Raw genomic sequence first — 14,026 nt, 5'->3', positions numbered from 1 at the left:
AAGCTGTGTTTTATAGGAAGCAAAGCAACTTGGGCTTCCGATCACACACCACAGGGTTCTTTGTCAAGGAAGCACCTTGACCCCGGGAAAATGGAAACTGTAGGAAAGAAAGGATTTTTTGACGATAGGACACTTCCGAATGTCCCCGAGCCTAACTGTGAGATGGAGACCCGTCCATGGCCCCTCTTCAGACTAAGTGATACTCAGCCCACTTACCTGCGTCTTCTCTGAGCTGAGGATCAAGGGAAGAATAAAAGTTTTTATTCTCATGCCGCTACCAAAAATCAAAATTGAAATGCAAAGGTGACAGATCAGAGCTGGAAAGACTCTGAGATAAATTGGCTCTACCCTCTTGTTTTAAAAATGCATAATCAGAAGGCTGGACAGGAAAAGTGACTCAGGTCAAGCGAGGTGAACAACGAGGAGCCGTCAGGACCCCAACCGGCACCCCGCCTCCTGGTCCGCCGTGCCTTTTTGTTTGAGTTTGTTGCTGTCATTGGGGTTTGTTTTTAGTCTTCCTACGCTTTGTTAATATTTCTCTACTTTCCAGTTGCAAAAAGATATTTCAATGGGGTTTCTTTTTTTTTTTTTTTTTTTCAATCTGGAGAGCCGAAAGAAACTTATAAGAAGGTTGTGGAGAATGTCAAGGGTGGCAAGGAACACACGTGTGCTTCTCATTCCCTTTCCTCCTTAAGCTGGTGCCCTCGTTCAGTGGGGCTACCCCCAGATCAGCCGCCCCTTAACAACCTATTGGCTTAGGAGCACCTGGGTGGCTCAGTCGGTTAAGCATCCAAGTCTTGTTTTCAGCTCAGGTCATGATCTCATGGTTCGCGAGACTGAGCCCCATGTCAGGCTCTGCATTGACAGCACGGAGCCTGCTGGGATTCTCTCTCCCTCTCTCTCTCTCTCTGCCCTTCCCCACTTGCACTCTGTCTCAAAATAAATAGGTAAAGATTTTAAAAAGCCAAACAATCCATTGCCTTACATTTGTGGCCGTGAAGCCTTGACATGTGAGCCACCTTGAGAGGTGAGCAGAGACCGCATGGTGACCAGCAGAGCCTGGGAAGCCACTCTGTCAGAAATCCCACGGAGGAAGTCTCCTCCTGAGCAGCGGGGGTTCTCTGCTTTCCTGTGGGGCGGGGGTTGGGGGGTGTCTTCTGCCTCCAAGCCCAGCTGACCTATCAGACCTAACATTTCTCTTCCTGAGGCTATGAACCAGGTCTCCATGGGGAAGGTCAAATAACACAAGCATTATAACCAGAAAGACCGTCCTCAGTCAACCCTCAGAGTCCTTCCCAGCCATCACCTCCATGGACTGGAAGGATTCTCTTCCCCTCCTCTGCCTGCAAAATTTCTACTTACCCTGGAATATCCAGCTGATATGCCTGTCCTCTGTGAGAAGGACCCTCATCCAGCTTCAGCCCTTGCTATGTTACTCTATTACAGCTTGGGGAACGACGTCCTCCAAACCAGAGTTGGGAACACAATGTTTCACGCACACAAATGTTTTTAGGGGAAGACAGAATGCTTGAACATGGCGCCATCCTTAGGAAACCCGAGACCTAGCATCACTGTGGTGACAGTACTCCTCATATCCCATCGAATCAGTTCCTCACTTCTACCTTCTCCACAAGTGAGCTCTCCTGTGATACCGGTTTTCGGGATGCCCAGCACCTACCACAGGACCCAATACGCTCGACTGATTGGTTGGTTTGTACCTTACCGCCATTGCCAGTGAATGCAGAGAAGTACCGAGCATTGTTGAATGAACTTCAAAATTCATTCAACAGGAGGAGGAGGCGGAGGAGGAGAAAGGAACAAAAAGAGGAAGGACACTCCACCTTCTCCTTGTTTCTCCCTTCACCCCATGCCAAGAGAAAGTGGTCCTTCCGACTTTCAGGGACACTATGAAGGCCACAGTACCTGTCCTACATATTTGACAGGATTGTGGGGAGAAAGATGTGAGAAAGACCCGTACGATAAAGCATTGTGCCACATAAAGCGATGCATGCTAATGAAGGCAATCCGTTAGCACACGATGGCTGACGTTTCTGAGCCATGGTCCACATTACCTTAATATCAACAAGTGAAAGGGTAAAGGGGGTGTGAAGAGAGGGCAAACCTCCAGAGAACCATTGGACCTCTTCTGGCTTAAGGTCCCTGTAAATCCCAGAGACATCCCCCGACACTGATACTCGTCACCCCCCCCCCCCGCCTCCACCTCCAGCTCCCCCATTACTACTGTGAAATGGAAAGTACTGGAAAAGCTCCTGCTTAGGCTCCTTTTAATTAAGCACACACACAAAAAAAGAACCACCCCTGGGTTTTGTCTGTTGTACTTGTGTTCTCGGGTCTGTTTGTACTTATTCTGAAATTACATAATTAAAAAAAATAATATTAGGTAAATGTGCCCATCAGCCTGTCAAGCCTGCCTGGGCCAACCTTCACTTGGGAACCACAGTGACAGCCCCTTTATTTCTCTTACTTGTTTTTAAGCACAAAATATGTCACACCTGGAAGTAATTAGCATAATTTTTACTAATTTATAGCTAATTACACAATTACTTTTCTATGAAAGGTTCTGGAAAGACACTTGAAGTAAGTTCCACCAAACCTAGTGGCAAGAAATTGCTTGAAAACATTTCGTTAGCTTCGAACATTTAGGAGGAGGGAGGGGGAACACCCAATAAAGTAATTCTTTCCTATTTCAGAGTGTTCAAATATGACAGGGATATAATTTCTCCGGTAATTTGCAAAGCAGAATGTCTAAATGTCTCTGCTAATCCAACCCAACCAGAGGCTGCTCTAAAAAAAGGCCCCCAAAAGAAGCGTTGTTGAGACGCCCAGGACAGAACATAGAAAGCACTGCTTCGCAACTATAATTGGTTTCACGACGGAGCTAAAATGTCGACGGCTCTCCCTCCAGGAGTACACTAACCTTGTGACAAGAGGTGACCCCGGGCAGGTGTCTTTCTCAGCTCCTGAGAAACTGGGGTTCAAGCCTTGGGAGCCATCTGACTCTGAAAGCGAAATTCCAGGCTGCCGGGACCTGAGAGCCTTACGTTGTCTGCACGGTGCAAACACTCTCCAGCCTATTTCACTCAACGAATATTTCTTGAGCCCCTACTCTGTGCCCTGGAGTCCACGGGAAGATTTATAAAAAGGACAATTCCTGCTTTCTCTCATCGTGACGAGAAGGAAAAAATTATGCCTATCCCCCAAGAAGTATTTCTTGAACACAGCCTTAGGCAGAAGGAGGAACTGAAAGGAAGAACCGGAGGCAGCCCCTGCCCTCAGGAGGTGGACAGTCTAGAGACCAAAGCCCCACACGGGAAGCACGTGGCCTAGCCCGGCCGTCTGGGTCCCATCGGCGCCCATGCGGGTGGCTATCGGTGCTGCTGAAATGAAAAGATGAGTGATGGTGACTGGAAGGGTGGCCAAGGAAGGATGACGGAGTCTCGACTGTATGTGACGTGCCAGGGAGGGGTGTGGAGGGGAGAGCCACACTGGTTTCCTGATATCGAGAGTGTGCTGTCAGGCCCACACAGGTGGGTCCTGTGAGCAAAGGTGATGATAGGGGAAGTTCCCCAAATTCCGTAGCAGAAAAGAAGGTGAGGGAGCCAGGAGCACCCTTAACCCCTAGAGACAGCCACCGGTGTCCGGGAAGGCCCCCTGAGACTGAGGTGAGGCCTGTGCCTATCCTGGGGCTGCATATGTGGTGACAGTCAATAGAAAGGAAGAACACAGAGCCATCAGGGCATGTAGGAGTTGTGTGAGGTTGGCAGAATTGGCTGGGAGGGCAAAAAGGCATGTTATCACATGCCTTCACAGCAGGGATAATATCGCCCCAAGGAGGCAGAAACTGATTCTTGGGAGGGCAAAACTCTAAGAGAATGCGATGGTTTGTGGCTCTCCAAAGAGCCACAGTGCATAAACAGATATATTGTGTATCTGCGGTACTAAAACTTCATGTTGAGGGTAATCGGGAAACACTGCCGAAAATGTCAGGGCAGTGGGGAGTGGTCATGCAAGATCAAGGAAAGTTGAGAAACCCAGTCGCAAAAGAAACCCCTCCACCAAGGTGGGGCAGTCAGCAAAGTGTCTGACTCTTGATCTCAGCTCAGGTTCTCACGTTCACGAGATCGAGCCCCGCATCGAGCTCTGTGCTGACAGCGTGGAGTCTGCTTGGGATTCTCTCCCTCTCCCTCTCTCTCTGCCCACACGCTCTCTCTCCCTCTCTCAAAATAAATCAATAACCTCTAAAAATATTTTTAAAAAACCAACAAACTTCTCCACCAAGGTTTAAGCTCTTTGAAAACAGGTCCTCATCCTCCAAGTGGCCCTGCTGTCATCCCTGTCTTCTGAGGGCCAAGCACTCCTTCCAGCGACACGAGTGCCTAAACTTGCCTCTTCCGCTTGTTGCACGTGTCGCTGTGTGGAAATTTACTCGTCGGCAAGTTGGGCCCAGTCCCCTCGATGGGGTGTTTTCTGAGGATGGAGACTGAATTACGCACTTCAGGACCCCTGCTCCTAGCACCCAAAGCAGCAAAGCAGCAGACGCCCCACAAATGTGAGTAAATCTGAGTTCCATTGTCGTACAGTCTGAGGTCTTGCTTTAAGGACCCCTGTGTAGGTGGCAGGGAGGCACTTGGAAGATGTCAAGTTTCTGCCAGCCTCACCTCAAGGCAACTGAGAGATTTTGGCAAAGGAGTATCTTCTGCCTCCCACAGGAGAGTAATGTCAATGGCTTACACTTGGCACATTTCTTTTCGTGTTTTCAAATTATTCTCCCAGCTACTGTCATCTGACCCACACAAGAACCCTAGGAGGTAGACGAAGTCATTAATGGCAGCTTTTTGCAGATTCCCTCATTCAGTCAACAGGTATGCCTGAGTGCCTGTGGCCTCCGTAGTGCCGTGTGCCAGCACTAGAAGACAGAGGGGAACGGGATGGCCAAGGCCCTGTGGTCACCTCGCTTACACTCTCCGGAGAGGACATGACTAACAAGACAGGCAACCCTTCTGATAGATGCGAAGAGAAAACAAAAAGCAGAGTAATGACAGAGACACTTTAGGCCCCATGCTGGGGGAAACCTCCCCACCGAGGAGACAGGCATGACATGACATTCTGAGTGAGCATGAGTTGGTCTCTACAGCTAGAAATCAAGACTCAAAGAGGCTACAAGACTGGCCCTATCTCCCGCAGCCAGAGGAAGGCAGGTCTCTGGATCCTATCTGCCCAGACCACCTCTTTTTTTCAACTGTTCCCCCCTATGAATCTGCTCCCCCTCCGGTTTCCCAAGTGGAGACCTGAGTTATAGGAAAGGCAAATGCACACGCGCGCACACACACACACACACAATCTGCTACCTACAAAGGAAGCAGCAGATAGGCAGACAGGCAGCGAGAACACCCAGCCAGAGCGCGCACAGGACCCAGCCTGGGCTCTGCTCTCTTGCAGACCTGCCAGGCGCCTCTCGGAGGAGCACACCGCCCCCCTCCTGTGGCCAAGTGGCCGCCCTGTGAACAGTGTTTATTATTCATCAGGCGTGATGAGACTGTTCGGAGATTTCAGAGTCAGCTGGTGGTTTCATTACAAGCAATCAAGGAAGCTTTGGACAATTCATGGGAAGGTTGTGACGAGAGGTTGCGTAGAATCCTAGTAGCTCTTCTAGCACCCGAATCAAAGTCTTCTTACTCCTTTCCTCCCCCTGCACCCCCACCCCAGCACAGACACTTGAACGTTCATTCTTTCCCCTAAACGTCAACACCTCTGGTGACTCAGGGGTCAGTTGTTTTCTCCCTCCACTCAACAGATGTTTTATTCCTGCTCCAAGTCCCTCCACCTTGGAAATTCTCCTTGACCCTAGAAATAGAACACTTCTTCCGGCAGGCCAGCACCCTTTAATGGACACCTCCAGAGATACATGCTGGGTCACCACCCTGAACTGTGAGCTCAGCAACGGCCGGGAATGAATTCGAAAGATGGCTGAGGTAGGTATCTGCGTCACCCGGCCCACACGGTGAGCAAGAGGCAGACTTACCGTGTGCCTTGGAGCCTTCTGGGTCTTTGCACACATTTTCTCTACTCCCCACTACAAACCTACGAGCACACTGTTAGGAATCCCCATTTGGCGAGTAAGGAAACTGAGACTAACAGTTTCTGTATCTAGGACGTCACACAGCCACTAAGTGGCAGACCTAAGGGTCAAACTCCAGTCCGTCTGAACGGAAATCTGGTATCTTTGCACAACAGGGTGGTGCTTCTGGCTTTTCTCAGCCTCGGCACCTCAAGGCACCAGCTGTGGAAGTGAACACTTCCAGCAGGAGTGAATCTTGGCCACCCCCACAGATGCACAAGGACAAGGTGAAGGTCTCTCAGAGCTGCAACAGAGGAATGGGGCCTGGAGGCAGGCAGGAGCATCTCACCTGGCAAAGGAAAGACTATTTATGGCCAGGGCTTCTGTCCTGGACAGCTGGTGACCACGGCCAGGGCCAGTAGCTATATCCACCCCACTGCTGTCCAGGATTCACTGAGGAGAGCACTCGCTTTCTTGATTCCAGAGCAGGGACCCTGAGACTGAGACATCACAGCTGGTCGGATGACTCACCTGGGCCAACCACCTGGTTTGAGGGCTCATCCTGATTAAGCTGGGAAAGGCCCCATTCCATTGGTGAAGGAGACGCACTCCTCTCTCTGACCTTATTGACTTGACCTGGATGAGTTTTCCCATGTTCAGGAAAGTTGGTTTCGGGGACTGGCTGATTTTTTTCACATGACACTGTTCCTCAAGTAGTAAAAGGTCCCGTGGATTTGAGGTCACGAAACCAGAGTCTGAGGCCTGACCTTGAACTGACTACAATAAACGGACTGCTACGTTGGGCACGTCACTTCTCCTGCCCGGGCCTCAGGTTCTCCACCTGACAAAGGAGAGGGTGTGGGCAATGATAATCTGAGGCTTCCAGATCTGGAACTCTATCATTGCAGGCTGCCCCGGGATGGTGTTTCCCTCCAACACAAACATTGCACTAAGTTATCAGAGGGTGAGAGGTGACAGAGAGAGAGACACACACACGGGAAAGTAGAAACAAAGGCCCAGCAAGATGGACGGAGACAGATCAAAGCAGGGGAAGCTACCCAGCCAGAGAAAGGAGGAACAGCCTGGTGGTGTGGAGAGAAAATTAGAGCCCCTGATGTAAGCAGACTCTTGCCAGTATTGCTGGAAACAAATAGTGACAGATTGCTAACATGTTACAGTGAAAATTACCAACATGATGAGACTTTTGCACCATAACCAGCACCTCTTGTTATCCCATTAACAAAACTGATGAGACCAAATTGCTAATAGGAGAAAACTTTCATGTTGGATTATATCACTCTTGTCTTGCATGGGGAATGCAGTAAAGGGCAAACTGGAAGGCACGCTGAAATCTCCCCAAGAGCCATTTTACCTTCGACGGAGGTGGAGAAAGCCCTAGAATGCCCCCCTCTTCCTTTACATCTAGAAACACCCACAGATGCCACCAAGCATCTCTCCTACCACGGCTCCAGACGTCTGTCCCCATCGCTGAGCTGGGCTGGGAAGAGCTATCTGTCATTACAAAGAACAAGAGCCAGTGACCTTTACAAAGCACACAGGGGACACTGGCAGGGCCAGGGTGGCCCGGAGGGGACAAGTGGAGGTGGTAGGTCCGAGCGTGTGGAGTATTGGATGCCAACTCACTTCCATCTGCCCCAGGAACAAACCAGTATATCTGAGCTCACGATTATTTACATTTTTACCACCCCCAGCTGGCCACTGCCCACTACAGCTGGGGCAGAGAGAGCCCCAACTCTTCATTCCATTAGTCAGAGTTCAAACTGTCATCGAAGCCCTGGGAAGTGTAAGGAACAGGACACATCTGGTTCTTGGAAGGATTTGCCCAGGCATGTCAAGAGGATCTTTCCTCTTTGGGCTAGGGAAGGATTTCCTGCTCAAACTCAAGTCATATGCAGAGAGAGCCAGATTAAGAACTCGCTTTATGTTCGCTGCTCTCCCAGAAAAACCCGCCAGTGACCCAAACCTTTCACGTCTGAGGTGTTTTGTTTGTCACTGGGATAATCACGGACCACACCAAGCCCCCCACTGCCACCCCAGAGGAGGGCTCATCTGCGGGCCTTACTCCCTGGTCGTTACTCAGAAAAGTAATTGGCCCAAGATTATTCTGAGTAATTAAATGGCAAGGGTTTTTGTATACCAAACAGGGACTTGTCTTTGTCAAAAAGTCTTTACAAAGTACCCGAGTGCTAGGTGTCAGACAGGACAAGTTTTTTAATCATGTTCAAATGATTTATTTAAACGTCAAGCCGTGTCACCTCACTTCCTTTCATTTTTCAGACTGTTTGTGTTTTTTCTGGATGATAAATTTATCTTCAGACAGCCTCAATATGACTAATTAACTTTGAAATATAAGAACCAGATGTGTGAGTTGGAGAGCTTTCTGAACTGATGCCAGACGGGCTGGTGGGTTTTTCTTCTTCTTCTTCTTCTTCTTCTTCTTCTTCTTCTTCTTCTTCTTCCTCTTCCTCTTCCTCTTCCTCTTCCTCTTCCTTGCCTCCCCTCCCCCCCCAACCCTGCATTTTCTCTCCCTGCTGGCCCTGAAATTACTAAGCAGAGACACATTTAGTAAATGGAATCACAGGACTCCAGCTAACAGTGAGCACCCACTGTTTTTTCTCTGCTTTCTACTGGTTAGCCTTTCAAGACCCCATGCTCTTGCTTTGAAAGTGACCCCAGGATGCCTCCCTGTGACTGGCAGAGCTGTCCTAGGAGGAGGGGCTGGGAAAATTCCCTGGGCCCACCCCTTCTTTAATGATCTATCCCATGTGGAGCAGGGAGCTGCCAGAATGTATTTGCCACATGAAAGTAAGTCACCCTACACTATGACACCGAGTGATTTCTTCTAAAGAGTCTTCCCCTGTGAAGGGCTCCTCAGATCTGCCTCCTCCCTGCTCCTTTTTGATGAGCAACCCTGCGCACAGCACAGGAGGAATGAGCAGGGGTGGAGGCTGGCGATTAAGTCTCTCAACTCCCTAAGCTACAGTGCTTTTCAGTAATGGCACATTTGGGGGTTGGAAGCTGCAGATCTGTGTGTGTGTGTGTGTGTGTGTGTGTGTGTGTGTACGCGCATGCACGTGAGTGCCTGCGCCTATGTATTTCACTCTCAGGGACAGGATGGGTGACAACAAAAATGACAATTCATTTCTCCAGGATTTGCGTAGTGAGGGGGAAAAGACCAGAGTGTAAAGCAGGAGCCGGGTGCCTCAGTTTCCCCATGTGGCCATGATAGCCCACTCTACCCGGTCTCTCCACCAGAAGTAGGTTGAGGTTATGTGAGATCACAAATGGGAAAGTGCTCTGAGCACTTGGAAAGACATGCACACATCCTAGGGGATTATTAGGATAATTACCACTATTATTATATCATCATGACCAGTATCATTATCATGCCTCTTAATGTCTGAGATTTTTCACCTGGGATAATCTCACTCACTTGCAAGGTCAGTGCAGTTCCTGACGATGCCAGGCTCCAAACGCAAGGATAAATGGCGAGCTTGGTTCTTTTCTTTCTCAGGAAGAATGCCCACAGAACACCTTCCTGGGCCCAGAGAAAGGAAGTGGTCCCACCTGACGCCTCAGACTCCATGCTGCTGGTGGAAAAGGACTCAGCCACTGACAAACGTCAGCACGTGTGCTGTAAGGGGACAGAAGGGCCAAGTGTCAGTCCCCTTCCCTCCCCCAGAGAGCAAGGCAGGTGGGAGGACTGGGGACAGTGGCTGCTGCCCCTCCCCCCCCCCCCCCAGCCCTCCTGGATCTCTGTGAAAAACCTAGCTCCCCGCTCTGGGGACAGGACAAAGATGCATGGAGCAGGTTGGATCCTCAAAAACATAACAAGGTGGCGCAAGTCCCCTTGGATGCCCGTGCCTCTCCTCCCCCCCGATCCCGGCCCCACTCCCTTTCCACAGAATACTTCATTGCTTTCAGCAGAGCCATCCAATCCCTAGTGAGAGGGAGTGTCACCCCTCAGAGGAGGTGTTTGCATTTTAGCAGGAGTTTCTGGGAACTTATGAAGCAAAGGGCTTTCCATCAGTCAACATGAAAAGGAGGGGGAACGGACGGGGCAGAGAGAGCATGCTTCACACTTCCCAAAGCAAATCACGCCTGCTCCTGATGCCCATGAGACATCTGGGAGGCAGACAGATGGACCAGAGCTGGCGGGGAGGGGGGGTGCGGTTCTTGGGAAATTGACACTGAGGGGGCCAGCCTGCTAGTCCCCCAACCCTGACCTGAGGCAACAGGAGGGAAGACCCCATTATAGGGCAGTGAGTCTCACACTTACCCATGGAAGCAAGTCCCCATCCCCCAGCGCCTTTCCCCTCCTCTCTGAGGACAACAGTATTAAGCCCACTACAACTCCTTAGGAAGTGGGAGAGAGAGGCAGTAGGAATACAGAGAACTACAGCTTTATTTGGTATCACCCAACTTTGCAGGACAGACAGACAAACGGATGAGCTAGCAGTGCAATAATCCAGTGAGAGAGAGAGACAGAGAACAGGAGAACACACATGCACGCGCACCAACACACACACACACACACACACACACACACACACACACACCAGTGCAGTAGCAGCAGCCCTGCCCCTGGGGCACCTTCCCAGAGCTCTGAATGCCTAACCCACCACATCTCCCCCCCCACCCCACCCCCGACCCCAAGCCAACCCCACCCCCACGTAGTCAGTCTTTGGGGAAAGCTGCATCAGGGACCTCGGCTGGGTTCTTCCTACAGCACTGCCCCCTTTCCCCAGGGGAAAAAAATTTCAGAAAATTTTCTGACTATGAATAACATTTCCTGCCATGTCAAACTAAGATAATTATGGAGCTTACCAAATCGCAGGATCCCTGATTAACTGACCCGGGACAGGGAAGTCTGGGAAGTTCAGGAACCCCACAAACTGGGAAAGCGAGGGCCAGGCTCCTGGGACTGGTGTGGCACCCGCTGCCTCCCGCAGCAGCCCTGCGAGGAGAGAGCAGACGTGTCTCCACCGGTCTGCACCTGAGAGCCTCCCTCTCCCTCCTGCTCCCTCCTCTCCCCAGTGGAAATAGAATTTGCATCAGTGAACCAGAGGCGCCCCATACTTCTGGCCAAGGGAGCCCACCCTGTAACGCCCCTCCAACTGCACAGACCCACCCAAGCGATTTTTGGAACTAAAAGACCTGGCTTTGCCCCCCCCTCCCCCATGTGAGCACCCCTGCGCCCTCTCCCACTAAGCACACATAACAAGCAAAGAAACTTGACACTGTAACCGACAGGAGCCATCGTTTGGGAGCTGTCAGACGTGATGTCTCAGAGACCCGGGATCCGAGGGCCCTTCCCCCTGTACAGCCTGAGATATTTAATAAAGTAAAGCCCTCAGGATCAAGAGGCTGCAATCCCTCCCATTCCTTCCTACGGCTCGCGCTGGAGTTCTTTAAAGCCTGCCTCGCGTCTGTCTCTCTCTCCAGAAAGCCTTTCATGCCGCCTCGCCAGACTGACATTTTGACAAGTTGCCACGAGTGACATCTGATTTGTACAAATTTCAAGACTAATAAATCTACCTGTCAAAGCGGAAACTTTAAAAGGAGCTAAGCCCAGCGGGTATAGTTTAACAGAACTCAAGTTGATGAAACTGTAGGATGGAGAAATTATATCTGTCACAATCCACCCACATTAGTTCTGCAGAAATGTTGGCAACTGAAACAAACGTCTTTCACGGGCGTTACCGAAAAAAAAATTTTTTTTCTAATAAAAATGTTTTAATTGAAATAGGAGATTAATACCATGAGTAACAAGTAACAGTTCTATTTGTAAACTAACAAATTTTATTTATTTAATTTTTAATTGTGTTGCAGATGTGAGAAATGTCTCCCCTCCTACCTCTGAAGCTGTCTCCCTGGAATCTGGACTTTCCATTCAAGCTGGGGCCCATCAATCACGCTGCAGCTCCCCAGCTCGCTGGCTCTTGGGGTGAAGGGGGGGCTGAGCAACAGCATGCATAGCTGAGGCAGCCCCACTGCCCACAGCCCTGGGTCCTGGCCGGGCCGCCTGGCTCTCTGTTCCCGCATCTGGGCGGGTGCAGGGCGCTGAATCCCTTCCCCCGCTGCTCTCCAGTCTTGACCTGGAGCCCGAAGTCTGGCCCCCATTCTGGGCTCTGCTGTAGGATTTTTGTTTTAAGGATGTGAATGTTGCTGCACGGAGAAAGTTATGTCTGGCTAACTTTTTACTTTATTTTGTTTTATTTTTATCTTATCTTCCCTTCCTGTTTCTGACAAGTCCACTTTTGCCCTGAATCATCACGTCACAGATGGAGGAGCCAGAATTCATAGATCGGGGCGGGGGGGGGGGGGAGAAACCAGGGGCGGATGGGGAGGCCCTTCATGCCTAGAGAATCAGAGAACATGAATGCATCCGAAGCAGAATCCCTCGTGTTCTCTGTCCTTCCCTCGCCTCCTTCACCCCCAGAGTCAGAGAGAAGGCTACATGGCTCCAGCTCCTAGAAGTGGCCTCCAGTCGCCCTTAGGGGTGAGCTGTTTTCTATTTGATGGCGGCCGTCACCTCCAGATAATTGTTACTATTACTGCTGTCTTTTCTCCTGGGAGTTCAAAATGGGATCTCTTTTGCCCTCTCACTCATATGGTTAAGAAGCAAGTAGGCGGGACAGAAAGGATCTTTGTTCTCAAGCTCAGCCAGGGGCAGTGGGCTGAGGTCACCCAGCTTTGCAGGATGGAACCCCGCACTTGAGGGTGGGGCCAGGCCCCCGCTAGGAGACCACGTGGTCCTTCTACTTCCTCCGCACATGGGCTGCCTCCTCCCTCCAATTCCAGAGCTTCTGTTTGGTATTTATTTGGCTGGGACAACATCTAGAAGCTAACACCTTCTTTCATATTTCTTGGCCCGCTCTAGGAACTCGGCGTGTGGAGCTGGTGATAATCAGGATAATGGTGCTACAGCTGAGGAGTGTGAGGCTGGGTCAAGACTCGGGGTGGGGGGGGGGTGAGGGGGGGCGGGTCAGGTGGCAATCAGGGATGATGCCACAGACCCAGAGCAGCAACGCCAATCTGTCTGCCCTGAACTGGGGCGGCCCCTAGTTCTACCCAAGTCTTTTTCCCTGTCCATCAGATACTTGCTAAGCAGATCCCATGTACAAGATGCTCTGTTCTGCACCACGTGAGTTACAGAGGAGTGCAAAACATGATCCTTGCCCCAAAGGCGTTTGCAGTCCATATGGGGTGATGTAACAAGATGACATAACCACATAGATCCTGATCAAGAACCGAGTGATTTCAAGTATGAAAAGAAAGCATGGCGGGCGAAGGTGCCAGACCCAGCCCTGCCACTCACTGGCTGTGGGACTGGGGTAAGAGCTTCCCCCTCTCTAAAATAAGGATGACAAGTCGACACGAAGGCCCCTGGGTTTTCCCTGGATTTTTGAGAAGAGGCGTCGCAAGATCATATATGTGAAAGCTCTTGGTAAACAGTGGAGAGCCTTCACCAAAGGATCAGGTTATGAGCCGGCCTGAACACAGCCAAGGAAGGAGTAAATGAACAAGCGAATGGAGACACTGGCTGGGTCTCTGAGGACAGGATGGAATTCAGCCGTGTCCCGCTCCCCCGGGGCCTAAGGCACCCACAGCCCGAACCGCGGCTCCCAGCCTCCGTCCGCCGTGACTCCGGGGGCCAGATCGGTCCCATCAGAAGCAGGCGAGGCTGACGCACCCAGCAAGCCAAGCCACAGAGTTAGGAACTGCTGGGCTGGGTTTTCTGCTGAGACAGTTGCTTTCTCTCTCTTTTCCCTCAGCAAGATGGTCCCTCCAGGGAAAGGTTCAACTATGCCAAATGTGACTAATAAAAAAAAAAAATTGTTTAAAGGGTTTTTCTCTAGAATAAACACTTCACTTTCTATTTTATTGGATTAGCGTTTGCTAACGTCCAAAGTTTCTCGCCTA

General features: G+C 50.6%; 1 long non-coding RNA gene across 2 annotated transcripts in view; it reads right to left on the bottom strand.

Annotated features, from left to right (window-relative positions):
• Positions 1-12,307, bottom strand: part of LOC122473756 — a 52,555-nt gene extending 40,248 nt beyond the window's left edge. For both annotated transcript variants that reach the window (XR_006294710.1, XR_006294709.1), the window contains exons 1-3: positions 11,958-12,307; positions 10,928-11,057; positions 9,534-9,734 (exon numbers count right to left, since the gene is read on the bottom strand). This is a non-coding gene — a long non-coding RNA (uncharacterized LOC122473756). The remainder of the gene's footprint in view (positions 1-9,533; positions 9,735-10,927; positions 11,058-11,957) is intronic.
• Between the last annotated feature and the right edge of the window lie 1,719 nt (positions 12,308-14,026).

The sequence above is a fragment of the Prionailurus bengalensis genome, chromosome B1 (genome assembly GCF_016509475.1).
Source record: "Prionailurus bengalensis isolate Pbe53 chromosome B1, Fcat_Pben_1.1_paternal_pri, whole genome shotgun sequence".
In the NCBI taxonomy this organism is placed as follows: domain Eukaryota; kingdom Metazoa; phylum Chordata; class Mammalia; order Carnivora; family Felidae; genus Prionailurus; species Prionailurus bengalensis.
Note: the sequence above shows the minus strand (reverse complement) of the source record. Positions and strands in the feature narration are given on the sequence as shown.